Genomic DNA, 21,048 nt, shown 5'->3' on the forward strand with positions numbered 1-21,048 from the left:
CATCTATCCGGAATGGGGCCCACCTTTTTTTTCCAAAGGTTGGAAAGAAAAAGCCAATCATTTCCCCCTTCAGAAGGCAGGGATCCGAATCAGCTGGGAGTACTGAAACGGTGAGTGCAGCGCTCGTGCAACCCAAGCTCTGCTATAAAAGTGGAATGCTTCCCATTTCCTCCTCTCCCTGATGATGAGATGATCAATTTCTTCCCCAAGATCTCTTCCCTCCCTCTCCCGTCTTCCCCAGATACCTGTCAATCCCTTATTCCCGCCGGTTTCCGGCCAAACCCCGCCGGGTTCTTCCCCTCTGCCGCCGGGTTCTGCCATCTTCCAGGCGGCGTCGCCGCAGAGATGCTCGCCCATCGGAGAACCCGCCGCCGGCATCGGAGGACGATCCCAGATTCCAGATGGTCATTGATGTCGAAGAGGCTACGGCTAGGGTCTCTAACGCCTTCAAGGGCTTCGTCTAGGCTGGAGAACAAGCCGTTCGGGATTTGCGGGCTCTGGTCTCTTTCGATCGCGAGCGGAGGGTGATCGTCGCCGCCTACCGTCGCTCGTCGTTGGAGTTCTTAGGAACGGTTCTGCTGTGCTCGCTTTGCTTGGTTGCTGTTGGTCGAGCCTTGGTGAGATTGGGATTGGGGTTGGGGTTTGGGAGCGGGAAATTCCGGGGTAGATTCGGTTATGAAGGGTTGGTCAGGCGGGATAGGAGTCTCGGAGGGAGGGAGGTCGTCGTTGGGAGGAGAAGTGGTGATTGGAAAGTGGGTAAGATGGATTTCGACGAGAGGAATCCGCTCTCGGCCGTTCGGAGTGTCAGATTAGCGAAGGAGGAGCAGGAGAAGCGTGCTCCAAAGTTGGAGAGTTTGCCGGGTTGGTGGCCGGACATGAGATATTCTCAGACGAAGCGGGAAGTGGAGCCAGAGTTCCAAAGGGAGGCTAACAGGATAGCTCGAGGTCGGTTCTCTTTTCTCTTCTTTATTTAGTTGTTAGATGCAAAATTTTTGTTGGTGGAGTTGAAATGGGCACGTTATGTTCTTACTTGATTTTTAGGTTGGATTAAAAACTAGCATTAAACTAAAGAATGTGAATAAACCCAAATTCGAAATTTCTCATTTGCTTTCTTTTGTGCTTCTATTCTTGTCTTTAGCATCAAAGGAAATTTTTGCAGTATTCAAAAATGTTTTGCCATATTTCTGGATTTTTTCTTTTTGAAAATCTCACCAATAATAGCGAGAACGAGGGGGAAAAGAGGACCTTCCAGTGTAAGATATATTGCCTCGTTATTTTTTCCAAAGCATATAATGCATTAAATTTTTTTTCGTAGTATATAAACTGGAAGAAAACCTTTTTGAAACAAGAGGAACGATGAAATGGTTCAGATGACAATGACTCGTTAGGAGAATTGAAGCCTCTCCAGGTTTTAACTATCAATTCTGGCCCTTGATTGATAATATGAAATGTTATTACCCTCTTTTCCTTACATTACCGGTTGTAGTTCAGAATAGTAGTCTTTCCGGTACAAATCACTTCTCTTTGGCATGCCATGTTTTTCCCATATTGTTTCTCTTTCTTTTTTTCAAAATTTCCGTTGTGCATCCTGCCACTTTGTGTAGGTAATTTACTCCCCTCGCATGCCTTGGAAATATTTGACTAAAGGGCCTTTTTCCTTCTAAACTCCCGATCTCCTTGACCTTCAGCAATTATGGATGATAGACTGATGGGAAGGGAGATCACAGAAGATGATATGATGCAAGCTAGTGAAGTTTTTATCTTACGTTTTTCTTTTATTCTGCAAATTTATTTCGTTCGACCTGCATGCATGTGCAAATGTACATTATATTCTGTATATATACTCTTGATGAATGTCTGTTTTCATAATTAAAATAGACAAAACACATGTCATCAAACACTGTAAAACAATTATATTAAATAACCTGCTCAAAAAAATTAAGAATAAATGAACAATTGAATAAACAAACCATATAATTAACAATGTGAATAAACAATATACAAAAAATAAAGTCATGTATACAAAAAAAAATAACAACAATAGACATGAAATAAGTAATAGACAAATAAGAAGAAAAAATGAACAATTGAATAAACAAACCATGCAACTGGCAATGTAAATAAAAGTCAACTAAATAATTTAAACACAATTAAAGCCTTAACAATAATAAATTCACATCCAAGTCATACTAAAATGTCATAAGTCATAACTGAACTACTAATAGTTCATGATAAATAAAAACATCACATTAACCAATGTCTCATATGCTAATCTTCATCTCTAAACTATAAAGATCCTAAAACTAAACTATATAGGTCAAGTTGGACAGAAAATCCTCATTGTTGCATCCAATTGTTGTGTCACCATCTCTTCATATTGACACCTTTTTTTGGCAAGTGAAGTTAATCGAGTTTTGCCATGGTGGGTCATCATCATCATCATCTTCAGAATCTGGAACAACGACTGAAATTTCTTCTTTGCATTGTTGCAATCTTCTTCTTCTTTCAATTCTTTCTAGTTCAATAACAACATCAACACGGAAAGTGACAGGAATAGACGGAGAATGACATCGATGTACAAATTGATGGCGACCTGCAATATGTTGCTTAAATCTATGTTGTTCACCTCTAATAATAGCACCACACAACACACATCTCAATGACCTTGGTTCATTATCAATGCTTATGTAGTATTTTCATACAGGATCATCTTTACGACATGAACGTGAGGCGACATTGAAAAATCTAAAATAAAACATAACCAATTAACTACCAAATAAAAATATATACATACACATATTTGACAACAAATCTACACACACATAATAAACTTAACTAATAAAAAAAGGAAAAAAATAAGCAAACAACTTAGTTGTCAAAGGCGGCGGGGTTGCGTATTCAACATACAAAACATGATGATGGCCCACCATGTCAAATATGCAACACATTCAACACAAAAAATATGCATTATTCAATAAAAATATTCAACAATACCTATGCATAATTCAAATTACTAAAAAAGCAACATAAGTGCATTGAAGTCTAAAATAGTCAAATCCAAACTGATATATGTCTAAAGGGTAAGGGTTAAAAAACTCCAATAAGTTTACAATAAAAAAAATCTAAAATAGTCAAATCCAAAATGATAAGTTTAAAAGGTAAGGGTCAAAAAACCCCAATAAGTTTACAATATAAAAAAGACATGAATCAACTAGCAAGCTAGTCCAAAACTCTTCACTCTCTACTCTAATGAATCTAATCCTTAGATAATGAACTTGAAAGTCCATCGTCATCATCCGAATCATCTTCATCAATATATTGGTCTTCTTCTTCAGTTTTTGCATAACTAGCTTCTTCCTCTTCTTCTTCCGACCTCATCACCTTCTTTCCTTTTTTTGATCTTTTCTTTCTTATGCCTTGTTTTTCACGGTTTTTTGGGCCCCCATGCCTCGATGCTTTAGATGCCTTATCAACAAGAGACCATGTAAGTGAAGTGTCATCTTCAAAGACTGCCTCATCTTTTTCATCTTCTCTTAAGATGATGGGGTCAATGAGATCTCCTTTGCTCGTTCGCTCCTCGTATCTTTACTTCAATCTCTGATTATATTGCACAAAAACCAAATCATTCATTTGTGTAAAATTCAGTTTTTTTTCTTTGTATAAATCTACAAAATAATATAAAGTTAAAATATATACAAATTAGCAAATATTGTTTAGTAGTAAATAATAGTTTACCGCTTCAAAAGTACTCCAGTTACATTCGCCATAGTTGGCAAACCCGATAAGTTCACTCGGGAATTGCCTGATTCAGGACTACCGATCCGCATGCCATTTATGTGTCTCTTGTCATGTATTTTTGTGGTTTTAATACATAATGCATATAAAAGGATAATTTTTATAAAGAATCATATATTTTTAAATCATAAATATCAACAATTATGTATAGTTGAATACTTCATGTGCTAAATTTAGTGATTATATAATTTGGAATTTGATTTTTCCATGTCTTAACACTAAAAAATTCATGTCCTAACTCGTTCGAGTTACCAAGTCAACCTGCTAACGTGCAAGTCAAGCGTCAAGTGATCCAGTTCTGAGTCATGAGTTTGCCAACTAGGACGTTCGCAACTGATAACATTACATGTGAGGCCTAAGATCCGAACAACAAAGGTTTAGAGCTGGGGACAACCCATGTTAAAGGAAATCCACCAATCCATTATAAAGAAAAAAATATCAAATTAAATGTAATTAAAGTATATAAGTTATAAAAATAATGCAAAGCTAAAATTATATGAAATTTAATCAACTTACCTGGGAAATACACTTTTTTCTTCTTCTTTGCTAACTTCATGCCAAAAGGCCCACTAATAATTCTATATTTTATCAGGTGGCCTACTAGTTCACTTTGATCATCTTCACTTCAAACAAGACGGTTAATGCAATCATAGAAACCATTTTTTATCTCCTCATTTGACTCGATATTTGCATACTTATAATATATAGCTGGATTCAAATATAAGCCTGTTGCATGCAAAGGTTTATGCAATTGATGACACCATCTTCTATCGATTATGTCTCAAATTGGGCAATATCTTCCCTCATCATTCTGCAAATTTACCTATTAAATTACAAAATTGAAATTAACTATTATAGAAGCTAAATTATAACTTAAAAACGAAATTTACACTTGGTAGAATACAAAAAACTTAAATTATACCTTCATTTGTTTCTTTGCACAGTCTATTTTTTCGTATATGTCACTCATATCAGGCTTTTCATTACTGCCAACCATTCGAAGCACATCAATTAAAAGAGACATTGCTTTAAGAACATGACTCACCCCCTTCCAAAATTTTGTGCTCAAAACTATACTTTCACATATTTTGCCAGCTGATGTTTTTGGGGAATTGCTTTTGGACCAATCATCTCCAACAAACATAGACCTCAATCTTTTTTTGTACTTGTATATGCTTTCAAGGGTCAAAAACCTAGTAGCAAACCTTGTTACTGCTGGCTTATGTAGGTTCTCTATACTCAACACTTGGGTATGGTATTATATAAATAACACCAATTGCTTCACTTTTTCAATGACATTCTTCAAATATTGTAACTCTCTTATATCTTCCAACATCAAATCCACGCAGTGTGCAGCACAAGGAATCCAAAACAAGTGTTTTCTTTTGTCCATCAACATTATATCCGCTTTGAGGTAATTGGATGCATTATCAGTAGCAACTTGAACAATATTTTCTTCACCAACTTCAACAATCTCACTAAAACATTTCAAAAAGCAAATTTGCATCTTTAACTTCATCGGATGCATCAACTGATTTCCAAAACATTGTACCTAAGGAGAAATTAACCAAAAAATTTGAAGATTGTCAAATGATCAACATCAAATCCACACAGTGTGCAGCACAAGGAATCCAAAACAAGTGCTTTCTTTTGTCCATCCAAGCTTGAACTTGATTTGGTTTAGTTGACGAAGAGTGCAATGTTGACCCCTTGAAGTTCAAATGATTCTACTAATTGCCTTAAACAGGTTTCATTTTAGGAGATGCCATCACATAGACTTTTTTAAATGATAAAACCTGAATAACAGAGTAGCACTAAAAACAAAGGAAGCCAAGAGAAATTAGTATAAAATTTTGTAAGGCCTTAATTACTTGAAGTGCATCAAAGGGAAGTTTTGCTTTTTTTGAAAATACCATAAATAAGAACAAAGGTAACATGTTGTATGTATGCAGTATGCTTTTCTCTCTACGTTACATTGAATACTATGTAACATTGAATACTATGTAACATTATTTTTAATATGCTTTAGATTTTAGGGGTTTTGCATTATAAATGCTATTTTTGTAATTTATTGAGTGAATGAATGCTAAATCCAATTTTTTATGTATGTTTTAAATTTTAGAGGCTTTAAATTATAATTCCTAATTTTGTAATTTATTAAGTGAATGCATGCTAAATTTAATTTTTTCTCATGTATGCTTTAGATTTTAAGGGTTTTACATTATAATTGCTATTTTTGTAATTTATTGAGTGAATGCATGCTAAATCTATTTTTTTATATATGCTTTAGATTTTAGGGGTTTTGGATTATAATCCATAATTTTATAATTTATTAAGTGAATGCATGCTAAATCTAATTTTTTTCTCGTGTATGATTTAGATTTTAGGGGTTTTGTATTTTAATTACTATTTTTATAATTTATTGAGTGAATGCAGGCCAAATTTGATTTTTTTAGTATGCTTTGGATTTTAGGAGTTTTGGATTATAATCCATAATTTTATAATTTATCAAGTGAAATTAGGTTAAATCAGATTTTTTATGCCAAGTATTATTTAGATTCCAAGGGTTTTGCATTTTAATTCATATTTTTGTAATATATTGAGTGAAAGCATGATAAATCTAATTTTTTTTCTTATGTATGCTTTAGATTTTGGGGGTTTAGACTATAATCCATATTTTTGCAATTTTCTTAGTCAATGCATGCTAAATTCAAATTTTTTTCTCATGTTTAATTTAGATTTTAGAGGTTTTGCATTTTAATCATTATGCTAAATCCATTTTTTTTTATGCATGATTTAGATTTTAGGAGATTTGGTTTATAATCCATAAATTTGTAATCCATTGAGTGAATGTATGCTAAATCTGATTTTTTGTTTCAAGTATGCTTTAAATTTTAGGGAGTTTTGCATTTTAATTCATATTTTTATAATTTATTGAGTGAATGCATGCTAAATCTCATATTTTTTTCAAGTATGCTTTAAATTTTAGGGGTTTAGTTCATAATTCATATTTTTGCAATTTTCTTAGTGAAGTCATGCTAAATCTGATTTTGTCTCATGTATGTTTTAGATTTTAGAAGTTTTGCATTTTAATCCATATTTTTTTAATATATTTAGTGAAAGCATGCTAAATATGATTTTTTTCTCATGTATACTTTAGATTTTTGGGGTTTGGATTATAATTTATATTTTTACAATTTTCTTAGTGAATTCATGCTAAATATGATTTCTTTTTTCATGTACATTTTAGATTTTAGGAGGTTTGCATTTTAATCTATATTTTTATAATTTATTGAGTGAATGCATGCTAAATCTGATTTTTTGGGTTTAAGTATGCTTTAAATTTTAAGGGTTTAGTTTATAAACCATATTTTTATAATTTTTTTAGTAAATACATGCTAAATTTGATATTTTTTCAAGTATGCTATAATTTTTAGAGGTTTGCATATTAATCCATATTTTTGCAATTTTCTTAGTGAATTCATGTTAAATCTGATTTCTTTTCTCATGTATGCTTTAGATTTTAGGGTTTTATAATTTAATGAATGAATGCATGCTTATTTTGTTATAAATATTGTTAACTTATTGTTCAATTTTCAGCAGATGTTTCATGAACGTGTATCATCATAAGCATTAATGCAAAAATCTGAAATACCTGTTGACTCTTTAAGATTTGTTATGTCATATTGACTATGCATTGTTAATAGTAATTAACAAATTATCAATGCATGCCATTTCAATACAATAGCTAGGAGAGCAAGAGGTCATACTCATGCTTTAGCTATTACAGGTCTTCCCCCAAGATAAAAGCATAAGGTTATTATTAATAAGTATGACCACCCCATTGGGCAAGAGGCACAATACCTAAGTAGCTTTATATAAACTGTCACATGATATCCTAACCAGACACCTTAACTCTTAATGAGTACTTGGCAGCATGTCCACCTTACGTTCCTTCTCATTAGTGAAAAAATCCTTATGCATTATTTTAATTTTCATCAATCGAAGGTTTGCATTTTTCATTTTATGTTAATATTGTATGCATTCATTATACAAAATTATAACAATGCATATATATCTTACTTACATGTCTTTGTAGGCACTAAGTGCAAAGAACACAACCAATCACACCATATAGAAACTTTCGCACACTACGAGCACGAAGAGTTTTGTACGATATTAAGAAGCGAATGTATGGATATAATTTCACATGATTGTCATCCATGTATAGGACTTTATACTTTTTAATCATATTTCATTTATTCATAGGTTGGTGATGATGGAGTGAAGCCTTTTCGAGGAAATATGTTTTGCATGATCCGTACCAACAAAAAACATGAAATTATCAATGCAAAAACAAATCAAATGATGGTAAGGCCTATTTACTTTATTAACAACAACAACAACAACAACAACAACTACACCTTCATCCCAAAACAATTGGGGTCGGCGATATGAACCAAAAAAGAAAATCATTCTGGGTATTCCACATGAATCCTTCTCCTCCAATCATTTCTATCCAATGCCATGTCCTCGGTGAGGTTCAAAGCATACATATCCTTTCCTATCATCTCCATCCATGTCTTCCTAGGCCTACCCTGACCTATTTACTTTATTAAGATTCATTATTATTCATAAAAGAATGATATATGAAAATAAAATACGTTGATTAATGAATTAATACATTATCTTACAGACATCGATCAAGAGACAAGCTAGCTCAACTGTCTCAAATGTTGGATGGATCTGTGGATGACCCATCACGCAAGAATGTCCTCTCTTAGGTTATGAGAACAGACAAATATGGGCGTGTATGAATGTTTGGCATGGGGGTATCCATAAAAGAAGTATTCGGTTTAGGTCCAAGTAGAGTGGAACTCTTGTATCAAAATAATGTGTATCGCAAAAATATAGATGCATTACAAGCGCGAGTCTCTGGTTTGAAAATTGAGGTAAGCATGGTGGAGTTATTGTTGGGGATGTCGGACAACAATCAATCAAGTTCTTCACATGCTCTTTAGGTAAATTGTTATAATGGAAGATTCTAATGATGTCTATGACTTTGTATTTGGTTATATATATATATAATGTGTCTGTGAAGTTATAAAGGGTTGAAGGAAGATAAATATATGTGTAAATGTTGTGTTTTTTTCAAGGTTAAATATGTGAATGATGAAGGGTTGTATGTATGTGAATGTTGTGTCTATGCATCGTTGAATTTTGTGTTTATGCATCGTTGAATATAGGCAACAATTAGTGTACAAGAATGTATGTGAATAATGTATATGAATATATGTTTATACAGGGATGCATGTATGCATATACAAAGATAAATGTTGTGCTTATATATGGATGAATGTATGTTTACATATGGATTAATGTATGCGTATACAAAAAAAATTATTTTAATAAATATAATAATTTTTAAAAATATATTAAAAGTCTTTACTGGTGTTAAATTAGCACTAGTAAATAGTTTATACTGAGGCTAAAAGCATGCCAATAAACAATTTTTACTGGCACTAAAAGTGTGCTAGTAAAAGAATGTTTTTACTAGTACTAAAATAGTGCCAGTAAAAATAACATTTACTGGCGTTATGAGTTAGCACCAGTAAAAGTTTTATTAGCATAATCTATACTGATGAAACTACTGGCACTTTTCAGTAAAAATCTTTACTGGTGCACAACAGGCTTTTATTGGCACTATTTTAGCGCCAGTAAAAATATTATTTTTTGTGTAAGGAACCCCTAGTAAAAAACTTTAACAATTTTTATTTTTTAATATGATCTCACCCTCTATATATGGTCTACATGATTAGGTTAGCAGAAATCAGTGTTTGGATCATGTTATTTTATTGGGTATTTAAAATTTTGCATGGGTTGAAAAATCAACATATAATATACAAAATTTTCAACCCTCATAAAATTGTATTTTTATGTCAAAAAAATATGATCTAAGAGTTGATTCCTACAATTTTGACCATGTTGACCACATCCATAGGGTTAGTTTTAGTTAAAACAATTTCCTACTATGAGTTCCAATCAGAAGTTCCTTACCCACAACTGCAACCTGTATTATCCCTTTAGAAAATATCATAACTTTTGTCACAATATTTTCAAGATCCAATACAACCTCAAAAAATCTAATGTTGTTAATGGTAAATGATGTGTTTCTTCGAAAAACCCTATAATTTTCAAAAATTTGCCCGATGTCTAAAACCACAAATGTCTGCCAATAAAGTGACCATTTTAACTTTTGCATTGAGTGAGTTTTCTTTCAAATATATACCCAAGTATTGCATCCAAGATCTATGATAGACTTTGTCATTAATTTTTTACCCAAAAAATGAATAATTTTAGAAAAATACAGAAAAGAACAAAAAAACTAGACGAAATTACCTTTTCAATGGCACCTGATTCATTAAAAAATGATGAATGAGCATAGTGATATAACCCTGATAGGATTCCTAAAATAGGAGATGAGTATTCACGGTTGCGTGTATCCTGATTATTCTATGCTATTTTCTAGCTACCTGCGCTAAAAATTCAAAAAAAGAATAAAAAAAATAAAGACAAATTAGGGCATTAGATTTCCAATGCTATCAAGATCACCTTGATCTGATGAACGGTTGAGAAGAAATATCCGTTGTAAGATAGTCTATTCAGTTGTTTCAATTTGTAGAGCATATTTTTGTTCTGGTCTTAGAACTAAAAAAGAAAAACCCTAGAGAAGTTTTCGGTTCTAACTCAAAATAGTAAAGTTACAGGTTTGTGTCTTAGTTTTTCAGTGACTATAAAAATGCAGGTTTATAGATCTAAGAATAGAGACTGTTTAATAGAAAATATGTGAATTTTCTCATATATATGCGGTTTTCTGCATAAACATGCAAACATCCTCATATATATGTGGATTTCCTCATATGTTTATGAAGAAATATGCATATATAGGGGGAACTTCACATATATTTAAGAGAAAATTCACATGTTTACATATTTTAGAAGAAAATTCATATATTTGCATATTTTAAGAGAAAATTCATATAGTTTGGATTTAATATGTATATATAGGAGAAACTTCACATATATTTGGAGAAAATTCACACACACACACACACACACACACACACATATATATATATATATATATATATATATAAGAAAATTCACATGCTTAGGAATAAATCCACTTATATAGGAAGAACATATATATATTTAGGAGAAAGTTCACATATATATGAGAAAATTCATATGTTTAAGAAGAAATCTACATATATATGAGGAAATATGCGTATTCACATATTTTGAGAAAAAAATTATGTTTAGGAGGAAATCTATATATAGGAGAAAATTTGCATATATAAGAGGAACTTCACATATATTTAGAAGAAAATCTACATATATATGAAAAATTCACATATTTAGGAGGAAATCCACATATATAAGAACTTTTCATATATATATATATAAGAAAATCTACATATATATAAGGAAATTCACATATTCATATATTTTCTACTGAATAGTCTCGGTTCTTAGACCAGTATCTCTCCAATCCGGCATCAAAAACTTGCATTTTTATAGACCTTTAAAAACTGAGACACATGCCTATAACTTTATTGTTTTAAGTTAGAACGAAAAACTCCTCTAGGGTTCCCATTTCTGAGTTTCAAGATCAAAATAAAAAACATGCTCTGCAAGCTGAAACAACCAAACAGTTTATCTTGCAGATGGAGTTTATTTTCAACTGCTCATCTGATCAAGGTGATCTTGGTGGCATTGAAAAGCTAACACCTAGATCTATTTTTGTTGTTTTTATTATTTTTTTCAAAGTTTTGACACAGGTGCCTAAAAAATAGTATAGAATAATCGTGATAGGCTTAACTACGCATGTTCATCTCCTGTTTTAGGAATGTTGTCGGGGTTGTATCTCAGCACCCGTTCATCGTTTTTTAGCAAATCAGATTGGAAAGGTATTTCTATTTAGTTTTTTTTGTTCTTTTTTGTATTTTTCTGAAATCTTTCATTTTTAGGCTAAAAAATTAGTGACAAAGTCTATCATAGATCTTGGATGCAATACTTAGGCACATATTTGAGAGAAAATTCACATGTCTGGAAGAAATCGACTCATGCAAAGGTTAAAATGATGATTTTAATGCCAAACATTTGCTGTTTTGAACATCAAGTGGATTTTAAAAATTATAGGGTATTTTTAGAAATGTATCATTTTTGTATAATTATTTTTCATTTTTAAAATATCATGACTTATGAAACATTACTATTATTTTAGTTTTATACTTTTTCACGCTCCTAATTATTTTTATACAAGGATAACATTTGGTAATAACGATATGAAGTATAAACATTTTTTAATTGTTTTAATGAAACTAACCTTCCAGAGTGATCTATGAGTTTTGCTTAGTGAAAATCTGCTTTTGAATTGATCGATTACGACATGTAGGCATATTTTTATAAAGCTTAAACAATTAACTGTTTTTTTTGTTTGACAGAGCAATCTTGGGTTAGGCAGACCCCTACCAGTTATACAATCATACCATTTGGGGTTCGAACTTGCAATGTCCCAACACATGGTGACGTGACTCCCGCCAGACAAGCGGAGCCCCATTGGTAAAAATCAACTGCTATGCTAAACACATCTACAAGGTCCGGTTGGACCTTTTTCCAGATCCCAAAAGCATGAGGGAAACCAAGGAAGTACGAACCCTCGATTCTCAAAATCCTAATTCTCTCTTTCTCTCTCTCTCCCACATCAAAACCCCTAATCTCTAATAGGGTTTCGCTATTCTTGGTAGGTTTAATTTACAGGGAAGAGGAGAGGACTAGAGAAGGCGCGCGTGCGCGAGAGAGAGGGCTCTGATTCTGCTCTTTGCCAAGATGGGTCGCATGCACAGTCGTGGGTAATCCCTCATAGAGAGAGAGAGAGAGAGAGAGAGAGAGAGAGAGAGAGAGAGAGAGAGAGAGAGAGAGAGAGAGAGATCTTTGTTATTGTTTTTTCATGCATCACCTGTTTCCTTTCATCTTCAATTCAATCTATAACTTGTTCAATGATTAACGACTCTCTATGTTTTGCTTTTTTTTTTCCTTCCATGCAGAAAGGGTATCTCCTCTTCGGCTTTGCCGTACAAGAGGACGCCCCCAAATTGGCTCAAAATCTAGGCTCAGGACGTAATATAGCTTCCTTCTCGTGTTTCTATGGCACCCATTCAGATTTTTTTGTTTTTTTGTTCTTTTTGAACGTGAAGACAAGATGGATGTTTGCTTTAGTACCAAAAATTGATAGAAGTTGGAGTTCAATACGAATGGGAAGATGGGTGTTTATTTTAGCGTCTGTTTTTTTATGAAAGCTCGAGTGTGATGCAAGTGAGAACGTGTGTTTTGTCATAGTGTTTAACTCGATTGAGTTTCGAGATATTTGTTAATGGGAAGATGGATTTTGTTTCAGTATTTTTTCGAAATCTTATTCTTCCTTTGTTTCTTTGATTAGGTATACGAGCTATTAAGACTTCTGTACTACTTCAAACCTTTATTTGCTGGTTTATTTGATATGATTTTTATATGGTGCATTTGATTAATAGTTTTTTTTTTTTGGTGTTTCTGGAGTTGGAGTCATTAGTGCCAAACATGCCCAGACTCCGGCTACAGGTTGTAGCTCTTTTATGGATGTTACCTCTTTCTATGTCTGGAAAGGGTTTTATTGTTCACTTCCCGCAAGTTTGGTCTCATTGGTTCTGAACAGTTACATTTGTTGGTTCTGTTATTTGATTCTGTCTTGGTTGGTGTAACACCTCTGTTGCTACCTTGAGCCAAGGCTAATTATATTTGCAATATTTTTGTCTATTCATGCTTTTTGATGGAGCATACATTGTTTTTCTCACTTCACATGTGAAATTTGTTATTCTATCTGCTGTGCAGATTGAAGAGACCATCTGCAAATTTACAAATAAAGGGTTGACCCCCTCACAGATTGACGTGATTCTCCGTGACTCCCATGGTATCTCACAGGTCAAGAGTGTTACTGGCAGCAAGATTCTAAGGATTCTGAAAGCTCATGGTCTGTTTTCTATATCCACATTCGTTTTCTTTTCTCTTCTGGGCATTTTTGCTTAGGTTTTGCAGTTTCTGATTCATGTTGGATGCATACTGTAATGCAGGGTTTGCACCTGAAATCCCTGAGGATTTGTACAGTTTAATTAAGAAGGCAGTGGCAATTAGAAAGCACCTCGAGAGAAGCCAGAAAGATAAGGACTCCAAGTTCAGGTTGATTTTGGTCGAGAGTAGGATTCATCGTTTGGTTCGCTACTACAAGCTGACAAAGAAACTTGCACCAGTTTGGAAATAGCGAGTAATTGATGTTTCATCTGCCTAGTAGTTGGTATCATATTGATATCTTTGATATATTTTCAATGTTAGACTATCTAATGTGCTTATATTGATAATTACTTTTTTGATACAAGTCTAAAATAACTCGTACACTCTCTATTTGTTTTATCAATTTTCTCGAACCTCTTTTCCTATGCTTAAGTTGTATGATAACACCTAACTGAAGCATATAACCTTCTCTTGTCCTTTTTTTCCCTTGTGAAACTCTTTCATTTGCTGTTTCGTATGCCTAGCAAATTATCTACTTCCATCTAGAATTCTGCTTAACATAGCATGACATACACATCCGCCATTGCAATATAAACACATTTCTCCAATTGGGTCCTGGCTTCATAAGCTTGTGTGCAAATTAGGACACCAACTTGGCTTTTTCAACCTATACTTCTAGTCCAACCTGATTTCTGATGTTCAGGATTGACCTTACAAACTGATCTATGAGATAAACTCATTGAATATGAGGAACTGAAGTTGGTATCTGATTGAATACATTTCTTATAAGAAGCTAGTGTTTGGGAAGCTTCTGCTTGATCTAGAGGTGAATCTGAAGGAAGGCAAAACAAATAAGTGGACATAATGGATCTGGTAGGAAAAAAATACAAGATAAGTCTAGGCATTGAGAAGTAAATGTACAAAAGTAGTGCAATAAAATAGACGGTGTGAACAAGTGTATATGTTGAAGATGAATGAATGAACAAAAGTGATGTATAAACTTTCTTATATCATTGATGCTGAAGAAGATTTGGATGAAACTGGTAAAACTCTAAAAATTTCAGTGTTTCTTGATAGTTCAAGATTATTTCAAAATTTATAGCTTCCTCTGGTGGTAAGACCATCAGTTACTATTGTAATATCTATCCTCTCTATAGAGGACATTGTAGTTGTACATGTCTATCCCTTAGTTGTCAAAACTCTAGTCGGTGCCTATGCGGACGACTCCAAAGAAGGACTATTGGGGCCTAAGCGGGACCAAAAAAACAAAATATCATGAAAAGCATAAGCATTACAATAAATAGTTAATTTTAGTAACAAAGATATGATTGTAATTATGAATTAAACATACATGTGTAATTCAGTGTAAAATATTGTAAAATTGCATAGCATTGAACATAAAGCATATCTATATTGTATAATGTATCTACACACACACACACACACACACACACACACACACACATATATATATGTGTGTGTGTGTGTGAAAAACATGGACATACATGTAAAGAGCAAAAATAAAACAGAAGGAAAAAGGAAGAAAAGAAGGAAAAAAGAAAAAAGGAAGAAAAACAAAAAAAGAAAGAGAGTGGAGGGGCGAGAGGAGGAAGAAGAAGAAAAAAAAAGAAATTTCAAAAGAGAAAAAAGACAAGGGGAAAATAGAAGAAAAGGCAAAGAATAAGAGGAAGATGAGGAAAAAGAGAAGAAGGTGGAGGGGCAAAAGGAGGAAGAAGAAAAGGAGAAGTTAAAAGGAAAAAATAAAGAAAGAACAAGAAGAAAAGGAGAAAAGAAAAAAGAAAGGGTTTGGGGCAGGAGGAGGAAGAAGAAAAAAAGAACAAAAAGATAATGACAACCATGTCCCCATGGCCTAAGCGGAGTCAGCCTAGGCGGGAAAACAGGGCCTTACCACCTAGGTCCATAAGCCTAGGTGGTAGCCTTGCGCCCAGCCCGCCTAGGCACTTCCACAAGGAAACTATGGATGCTATGTCATTGTTCTAGTGCGAAGGTACCCTTATGCATTTTCTGTTGTACATCATTGTCCTTATGCATGTTCATTGTTTGTTTTATTTTTCTTTTTTTTTTGTAATATAATAGTTTTTACTTTTTAGGGTATCTTTGTTGTTTGCGATTTTATCCCTTTCTGTTCTGCTTCTGTCTTGTCTTACAGAGTGATAAAGCACTGTTGGTTCATTTTGTCTACCATGCTGCTGAATGTTCCCATATTATGACGAAGTATAGGCTGGTGTGATGGTGTCCTTCATGAATGTAAAACTAAGTTACTGTAGTTTGATGTTGTGTTGGACCTGACATCCCTACTTGAGAATAGTTGCTCCTTGCACAAGCTTCATCAACATATAAATATATGTGGTCTACCACTCAACTGCTGTTTCTTGAGTCTCAATTCTTGCCATGCTTCTAGTATGCTGCTTATAATTTTCCATCGACTTCTTTGTTCTCTTTTTATTTTGCTGAGGGTGCCACTGGATGTATCTCAAATTTCGCACTTGGTCAGGTGTGGGGTCCTTGACCAAGAGTGTCCTTATGTGCGATATTGCTATCAGTATTGCTTGTCCATTTATAGCCCAACTTCATCATCATAGGTTTAACAAGGGTATGAGTGTGTAAACAACACAAACATTTCTACAGTGATGGGTACCATTTGTAGCTCATTGTCGTTCATCACCATTTCCTTTCTTTTCTGTACATTCTAAAATGCAAGGGCATCATGGGCCTCACTCTAAGAGGTCCTTCCCTGCTACTATGGTGCAGCATTTCTCTAACAGGAAAAGTTGCAGTTCAGTTGGTCAACATACTTTGTCACAAATTACATGTGTTAAAGCTGGCGAATATTTATGCACCATATTCTTAGGATTATTTTCTGAACTTGATGTGTCAACACCTGGAAAGCTGCCAATATCAATTCTGGTAGCGATTTTAGTGTTTCGATAATTCAAAAGAAATTCTATATGAAACAAAGACTGAAAGGAGCCTAACTTTAGGGTGTTCACTAGTATCCAGCCCCTAGCTCCATTTTACCGAGTTACAGTACTTGATAATGATAAATGGAAATAGAAACCTCACCAAGTCTTGTCCACCTGAAATTTGCAGAAGTGCCAGATCTTACTGGTAATGGATCATAGAAGGCTATGATATCGTTTAACCTTTTGCTTGGTTATGGTTGGAGATTTTGCTGTTTTCTTTGTGCACTCATCTTTGGTTGCCATTATAGACTCTATGCTTCTAGTTATCTCTTAATCGAGATTTCTTTGACTGCGACTCTATGCTTCTAGTTATCTCTTAATCGGGATTTCTTTCACTGCGATTTATTATGTTTACTTGCTATAGTTTAGGCTTTCTATTTCTGTTTATCTCCTAATTGAACAAGATCTTCAGTACAACTGATGTTTCATGCTTCTATTCTTTTCTTGCAGTGAGGCTGCTAATGTGAATGCTCTTGTCGCATAGAAATGGTCTACTTTCAGAGTTTAAGGATTCAATTTATTAGGTTGAGAATTAATTAGACTTGCAATGATTTTTTTTCCGGATGGATATTATATTGTGGCGGATTTGTGCCATCAATTTTTGTTCAGTTTTATCCACCATTATCCAACTTGCTAGATTTTTACTTGAACAGTGAAGAGTTTAGGTGCACCCGAGTCTTGTTTGGTTTTTACAATGAAATGGGAATTTCTGGGTAGAAATATCTATCTTGATCAGCATCTGGATATGTAACTGTTTGAAATCTCATACATGTAGATAACCTAAAATTACTGCTGTTGGGCCGCCTGGCTTTTGAAAATTAAATGCAATTGATTTTTTTTATCACCTTGTTTCATCTATTAAACGAAACCTTCACTCTGATGGTCCTAAATAATGAGTTTGTCCAGATTATGAGTACCACCATGCTTGTAAATTCAGTACCAGTGGCAGCCTAATATGCTATGCTTTTGTTTTTCATTTGATTATCCGTCCCGCTGTTTTTGTCCATGATATGCTGCCTTCATAATGTGAGTCTGGATTGGGGGCAATATGATTGCACAAATATTTGTGCATTAGGCACCTGGGCGCCCTCCATCAGGCCTTGGCCCCCACAACTGACAGGCCCTGTCCCCAAGATGGAGGGTGATCAGGTGCTTAATGCACAAATATTTGTGCAATCATATTGCACCTGATCTTTTCACTCATAAAGTGGTTTGGTATATCCTGGCATTTTAAATAATCAGATTTGTTACTGGATTTTGTTGAATCAAATGGTAATCAAGCGTGTTTCTTAGACTTGGTTTTTATCATGAAAAAGGAATTTCCAGGTTCAGATTTCACGTATAAACTCTTCTGTTGTGTGGCCTAAACTCTGGTCTCAAATGCCTGGATGGGCCTGTAGATAGTCTGCTCTATTTTGAAAGTTTGATGGATCATGGTTATGATCTTTCACATTTTATTTCACTGCTTTTGATTGAGGGGAGGGTAAGAGGAAGCATTTTTAAACAATTGGGAACATGCCAAGTATTTTGAATAATTTATAGCTTTTCCAGGTGGCTTGCACCAGGAAAAAAATGAGTTGGTTCGGGTCATAGGATTTTTATGTTAGGATGGAGAGTTTGACAGCTACATGGCCTTTCGCATGCCTTCATGCAAGCTCATGGCATCTTCTGCCTAGGCCAAGTGAGAAGTCGATTGTTTCGACATCCCAATAGGTTATTATTAAGAACTTTAAAATCTGGATATATGGTTCATTTTCTTTAATTCTGTTTTTTCGAGATAAAAGTAAAGTGTTCTCATTTTGCGTGAGAAGAATAAACTGCAAGTTGCTAACTTTTCAATATAAAATCACTTGAATTACATCTTAGGGTGAAAAGTTGCGGTCAAAAACAAATTTACAACAAAGTAGAAGTTATTACCTGCATTGCAAGATGTCTATATTGTGTGGTCAATGATTTTCAGTACTGTTTTCTTTTCTCTTTTTGAGAAGTAAAACATTTCATTAAAAAATGCCGCAATTACTGTTATATTGTAGTTAAGAGACTTGTTAAAGATCTTTAGTTCGTTATTAAAAAAAATGAAAAGTTGGATTGTAATTAGATTGCTGTCAGTGTGTTATGATCATTTTGAAATCACAACCGTGCAAAGAGGGTTGTTTTTTTTGGGACGAGTAATCCTGGCGAGAGGGCCCCTACCCTTTATTGAAGAATATGAACATGTACAAGAAAACAAGCATATACAGAGACTAAAATTATGAGGGTGGCACCTTACCAAAATGTTCTTCATGCCATTGTTGATCCCCAAAATTTGAAAGCGAAAAGATAAGTTAGTCCGAAAAAGATTTGGATGTGGGGTTCGCCCTTCAAGTTGTGCACCTATCCTCCTTTGCTGAGCAAGGTTCATCAGTCTCATAAACTTTAAAATCTTCAATGGTTGGGCTTTAGCTTGCAAAGGTGAGCTTGATGGTGTAAGCCATAAGTACGATAAACATTAAGAAAATATATATTTTTTTATAAAAAAAAAGTGATAAAAAATGTAAAAAAAAATTTATAAAAAAAAAGTGATAAAAAATGTAAAAAATTTGAATCTCACCTCGGGCTTGGGTAGCCATTCCTAAAGACGTTGACAGATGCATAAAACAACACTCTGGCTATGCGTGAACTCTGGTAGACTAAATGATAGGAGATCTAGCGCTATACTAGACTAGGCGAGCACAACATGCTAGGCTTGCATGGGTAGTCTAGGTGTTGAGCTCCTAGATGCTAGATTGGGTGGTAAGTACAATAGGGTATCTCTATTCAGGGTTTAAATCTAAATGCTAGACTATGCAGAAGGGGTCTCTATTTATAGTTTTTTTAGTAAACTTGGATCTTAATCCCATGAACATTGGATCCAAATATTTAGATCCAACTGCTGATAACATGGCACAATCTGGTTTCATGGTTTCTTTTTTATTAGCCAGAGTTACCTAGCTAATGGACCAAGAAATTGAGATAAGAAGATAGACATGATTGGTTTTATTGGATTCTAGAATATAGGCTAGGTTCATTGAATTCTGAGCTTCTGATTGGGATGAGGGGTTTCTAGAGGGTTATCTTCATTGTACATGTGAATCTCAACCAAATGAGCCAAATGAACCGACTAACAACACATTATGCTAACGACATATTGAAAGTGCTAACGATGCATTAGGGTTTCTTTGCAACAATTCATGTTTTTTAGACCCTACTAACGACACTCCAGAGAACTGCTAATGACAATTCAATGTGTCATTAATAGTTTCTAACGGCAATCCTTAATTGTTGTTAGCGACATGCTAAAATAAGCTTGATAAGTTAATTTGTGTTGGCCACAACTTTTTATCAAGATGTCTAATCGAGGTGCGGTTTGGTTCATTGAAAATCTATCTTTCTCTACTTTAATTCATCATTTAAGTATAAAATCAAATTCAATCATTTTTATATTAAAAATTTACTTAAAGTAGACACTACATGAAAAAAATAATTTTTACTAAATACATCACCTTGTTTTGGTCATAACTTTATACTCCAATGTCATATTGACTTGATTTTTATTTTGTTTGAAAGATGAGATCCTCTAGTTTAGTTGTTTTTTTGGATAAAAAATAAATAATAAATAATTATAAAAGCTAAAATAAATTTAAAGTTAAAGTAACTCTAAAATAAGCCAAAGTCACTGAATTTTGGCATGTCTCCTAACATGAAATGATTTGGTCAAAATTGGGGTGTCTATAGATGCCCCTCTTTATTACTGAGCATGCAAAGATTGATCAATAATAAAGAAAGTAGACACATAGATTTTGAAAAAACAACAAATTGACTCTGACACTAAGCTTTTCAAAAAAGTCTTGTGAAAAGATAATGACATAGCAACAGATTGTACATTCTATAGCTAAAGGCACATATATAGATTCACGCAAGGGTCTTTTTATGATGCTCTTTTATATGAGCAGAGAGGTCTTGGCCAAATGACCTAGGCGGAAGACTAAGCCAATACTTTGTTTCATATGATAACTTTTCTTTGAACTCAGTCTGGTGAGAGAGAAGTTTTCGCATAGTAAGGTCAGATAAAAGATAAAACAAGTGCCTTATCATATAAGATTATATAAAAGACATCTGACACGTTTTCAAAAAAGATAGGGGC

General features: G+C 33.8%; 1 pseudogene across 1 annotated transcript; it reads left to right on the forward strand.

Annotated features, from left to right (window-relative positions):
• Positions 1-678: 678 nt before the first annotated feature.
• On the forward strand, positions 679-17,730 carry LOC149843145 (small ribosomal subunit protein uS15-like; annotated as a pseudogene). Its single transcript, XR_016431117.1, has 7 exons — positions 679-945; positions 12,303-12,507; positions 12,606-12,710; positions 12,906-12,978; positions 13,726-13,864; positions 13,965-14,155; positions 17,337-17,730. The product of XR_016431117.1 is annotated as a small ribosomal subunit protein uS15-like (transcript).
• Positions 17,731-21,048: the final 3,318 nt, after the last annotated feature.

Source organism: Nuphar pumila, chromosome 3 (assembly GCF_984573655.1).
Source record: "Nuphar pumila chromosome 3, dmNupPumi1.hap1.1, whole genome shotgun sequence".
Lineage (NCBI taxonomy): Eukaryota > Viridiplantae > Streptophyta > Magnoliopsida > Nymphaeales > Nymphaeaceae > Nuphar > Nuphar pumila.